Genomic DNA, 5000 nt, shown 5'->3' on the forward strand with positions numbered 1-5000 from the left:
ATATATATATATATATAATTGATGCATCGGAGTCTTGCATGCCCCGGTAGGTACGATATGGAGTCTTTCCGTCCACCTCCGGTTGCTTCAAACTGCTCACCCGGAGGTGCATGCAATTCATATATATATATATATATATATATATATATATATATATATATATATATATATATATATATTTGCATGCCCCGGTAGCTAAATGCTTAGTTACAGCTCCGGGCAAAACCACAGCCCCTGGCCAGTATACAATATTCTTCTGTATGCATTCTTTTCTGCTGTGCACTACTGACACCGTTGAAACGGTGAGTCTTAGGTCGCCTGCGGATACATTAGTCCAATCAAGGCGTCTGAACCTGGTGTGTAATCCCAAGGTAACTGCTCACTGTTAACACGTTTTAAGTAATACAGTGTCCCCTTCAGACATATTAAAGGAGAGATTCGGAAATAACATTGAAAACTATGCGCGAGTAAATACCACCCTAACTCCTAACATACAAAAGAAAAAAAAAAAAAAAGAAAAAAACAATAATTATATATATATATATATATATATATATATATATATATATATATATATATATATATATAATTGATTGCATCGGAGTCTTGCATGCCCCGGTAGGTACGATATGGAGTCTTTCCATCCACCTCCGGTTGCTTCAAAGTGCTCACCCGGAGGTACCTGCAATTCATATATATATATATATATATATATATATATATATATATATATATATATATATATATATATATATTTGCATGCCCCGGTAGCTAAATGCTTAGTTACAGCTCCGGGCAAAACCAAAGCCCCTGGCCAGTATACAATATTCTTCTTTATGCATTCTTTTCTCCTGTGCACTACTGACACCGTTGAAACGGTGAGTCTTAGTTCGCCTGCGGATACATTAGTCCAATCAATGCGTCTGAACCTGGTGTGTAATCCCAAGGTAACTGCTCACTGTTAACACGTTTTAAGTAATACAGTGTCCCCTTCAGACATGTTAAAGGAGAGATTCGGAAATAACATTCAAAACTATGCGCGAGTAAATACCACCCTAACTCCTAACATACAAAAAAAAAAAAAAACGAAAAAAAACCAATAATTATATATATATATATATATATAATTGATTGCATCGGAGTCTTGCATGCCCCGGTAGGTACGATATGGAGTCTTTCCATCCACCTCCGGTTGCTTCAAACTGCTCACCCGGAGGTGCATGCAATTCATATATATATATATATATATATATATATATATATAGATATATAGATATATATATATATTTGCATGCCCCGGTAGCTAAATGCTTAGTTACAGCTCCGGGCAAAACCAAAGCCCCTGGCCAGTATACAATGTTCTTCTGTATGCTTTCTTTTCTGCTGTGCACAACTGACACCGTTGAAACGGTGAGTCTTAGGTCGCCTGCGGATACATTAGTCCAATCAATGCGTCTGAACCTGGTGTGTGATCCCAAGGTAACTGCTCACTGTTAAAACGTTTTAAGTAATACAGTGTCCCCTTCACACATGTTAAAGGAGAGATTCGGAAATAACATTCAAAACTATGCGCGAGTAAATACCACCCTAACTCCTAACATACAAAAAAAAAAAAAAAAAACGAAAAAAAAACAATAATTATATATATATATATATATATATATATATATATATATATATATATATATATATATATATATAATTGATTGCATCGGAGTCTTGCATGCCCCGGTATGTACGATATGGAGTCTTTCCGTCCACCTCCGGTTGCTTCAAACTGCTCACACGGAGGTGCATGCAATTCATATATATATATATATATATATATATATATATATGGGTCATTCTTCCAATAGGGTGCCTTTTGGACCTTGTGAAAAAAATGAAAATCAGTGTGTATTTGGGGAAATAAACATTTTTTATCATAAACAGAACATTTAAAATGAACCAAAAAAAACTTTTGCCACGCTTAACAACAGAAAATCTGTAAATTAAAAGCCATAAATTCCTGTTTAAACTATATTTTGCGTCAACTCTGTTACGGACACATAAGTAACTCTCTGAAAAAGTGTTTAAGCTGTATACATTTCAATTCAAACATTTTTAGACAAATACTATGTCCCTAAATGCAATTCTTGAAGCATAAAAAAATAATTATCAAAGAATTCCATTTTTAGTCTCAATAATATTACAGAATCTACAAATAGAACTTTTAAGCACTGACATTTTTACATAAAAGTGTCGGATACCAGCTTAATTTTCACAAAATATTTAGGATGGATCTTTTTCTTGCCTTTTGCTATTGGATAAATCAAGTTAGTTTACTACAAAGGACAAAATTAAATATTTTGGAGTAATATATTTGCAAGTAACATAGTTGACAACATAGTAACAGTATTGACAAAAGTAACAGAATTGACAGGACAATATGTGCAGTGGTTATTTTGTTTATTTTTAACAGGCTTTCACAGATATAGAAGTCACAAATGTCATTGTAATACAGTCCTAAAAATATTTGCATTTATAATTTGCAATAAACAGACTGTTGTCTTACATTAGTAACCGCTGATTTTTGGAAACTATGCAACTGCAACACAACAAGGTAAGTTTTTTGGGGAGGTTGTTTTTACTATGGAACTATAATGTTTTTAAATGTACATATTATCATTGTTGATGTAAAAATACAAACTTTATAATAACAGTACACAACAGCGCTGTAAGAATTCAATTTGAAAACATAACATTTTGATAGGACATAGGACATCGATGTATTTGGATTCTCCAATAGATACTTTCGATGAAGATTCTTCATGGTGTCAGTCAGAAATCTCTTCTGCATTTTTCTTTTGTTCTGAGTAATAGTTTGCTTCTTTCCCGTAGTAATTCGGCTCACGTCATCTCTGACATAAAAGGAGGCCACATTTTAATCTCATCTGTGACTCTGCTTACTTTTCTTCTTACAAATGTGAAGGATTCATTTTCACTTGTCTGTTGTTACTCTGCCATCGCTTCTTTGAAAACTCAAATGAATCCTGAGCAAATTTCTGCAGTCGATATTTTTTCACTATTTTGCCAGGAACAATTTTTGATAGAATCTGCTTCTCTCTCTCTTTCCTGGAAGTGTGATATTTTAATTTTATGTCTTCAATCAAAGAATGATGGAAAAGAAGGGTTTTCCGAACTGCATCTTCTGCAGGAAAGCTCTTCAGCAACCTGTTTGTTTTAGCTCTAGGCGATTCACTTTTCTACAGCAAGCGTTGGTACCGCTTTTTATATTTTTCCAAAACTTTCTTTTGCTGTTTAAAAGAAACCTTTAGATCTTCCAATTCTTGAAGTATCTTTTTTCTCTTTTGAGATGTTGTTCTTCTTCGATTGCGTTGCCTATAAAAAAAAAGTATGATAAAAATAAATACTTTTACATATTTTGTTCATAGATTAATGTATTTTTAAGCATACATTATGCCAACAATATATTAAATACATATGTAAAGCCAGTATGAATAATAATTTCAATTAAATTCAAAAATAGTATTTTAAAATCGAATACATGTAGGAAGCATGCAGTTTCTCAATCTGTAGCCTAACTCTAACCTTGAAGGTCCTGGCTGATGGACCTCATCTGGGCTTTCTGGAGGTGTTGCCAAGGAGTCTATTGCTGCTTTCTTTTCCCTACACTTCTGCTGAGCTTTTCTCCAGTATTTCCTTTTACTACGCTTCTCTCTTTCGCCAAGTTCTGACACTGACTTCACCTTCCCTGCTTCTTTCCTTGCTTTCCATGTCTGCCGTTCTTTTTTCAAATACTCTTGTCTTTTTGATGGATCTGCATCACGGCGTGCACGATAGCGCCGTTGTTTTTCTGCAGCAGTAAGTGCCATTTAACTAAATCTACCTGTAAATAAACATATTTATGTTTTTAATCAATTTTAACCTTTAAATGTAATTAAATATAATTAAATTATGAGCAACAACCACGTCATAAGTAATTTCTTAAATCAACACTGTTACCTTAAGTCAACTCTGTTACTCTAAACATGTAACAGAGTTGACCAGTAACAGGGTTGACTTACATAACAAAGTTTGCCCTTTATTTCCAATGTGGTAAAGCACATGGCTGCACATGGTGTGCTTCTGGTGAAGGCTTTATTGGAGTTTATTAAACTAATTATACATTTTTGAATATATATTTTTTTTCTACTTAACTTCGCATAACATAGTTGACATTTATAAAGTACCTTATGAACCCAGACAAAGTAGCTTTAAAAAAAATATATGAAAAACTGCTTAGACACATACCTGAAGTTGCTTCCTATGTCTTCCTCCTTTATTATGATGTCATATGCTGAAGATCATGTGACTTGTGGAATAATTCATTGTTCTGCAGGGGGGTTTATCTCCGGTAACAGGGTTGACAGTGGATTCAGGGACAGCACTAAATAGTTCAATTTATATTAATAAATATACATTGATTGTACAGATTTATAGTCGAAAAACAATGTACTAAGTTGTGTTTTGTAATACTGGTGAGATTTTAAAAATACATTAGGATTTAATTAATTATATTCTTTAAAAAGTTTGTAAAAAGATGAATAGGGACATTGGAGAATGCTGATTTTTCCTTTAAATATTGTTGCCTTTTTTACTTTAAATGCTATGTAGTGTGTTTTTATAAGTGGTTTTGTATAGGAATTACTTAATACTTTATGATGTATTAATTATTTTGAATATAATCAGTTATTTTAACCAAAATATGGCACAGGGACACAAAAGGCACCCTATTGGAAGAATGACCCATATATATATATATATATATATATATATATATATATATATATATATTTGCATGCCCCGGTAGCTAAATGGTTAGTTACAGCTCCGGGCAAATCCACAGCCCCTGGCTAGTATACAATATTCTTCTGTATGCTTTCTTTTCTGCTGTGCACAACTGACACCGTTGAAACGGTGAGTCTTAGGTCGCCTGCGGATACATTAGTCCAATCAAT

The 5000-nt window shown here is 33.3% G+C and overlaps 1 long non-coding RNA gene across 1 annotated transcript; it reads right to left on the reverse strand.

Annotated features, from left to right (window-relative positions):
- Positions 1-2431: 2431 nt before the first annotated feature.
- Positions 2432-4783, reverse strand: LOC131736974 (uncharacterized). Its single transcript, XR_009328578.1, has 2 exons — positions 4294-4783; positions 2432-3381 (listed from the first exon to the last, which is right to left on the reverse strand). It is a non-coding gene; the product is annotated as an uncharacterized LOC131736974 (long non-coding RNA).
- Between the last annotated feature and the right edge of the window lie 217 nt (positions 4784-5000).

This window comes from Acipenser ruthenus, chromosome 1 (genome assembly GCF_902713425.1).
Source record: "Acipenser ruthenus chromosome 1, fAciRut3.2 maternal haplotype, whole genome shotgun sequence".
Taxonomy (NCBI): domain Eukaryota; kingdom Metazoa; phylum Chordata; class Actinopteri; order Acipenseriformes; family Acipenseridae; genus Acipenser; species Acipenser ruthenus.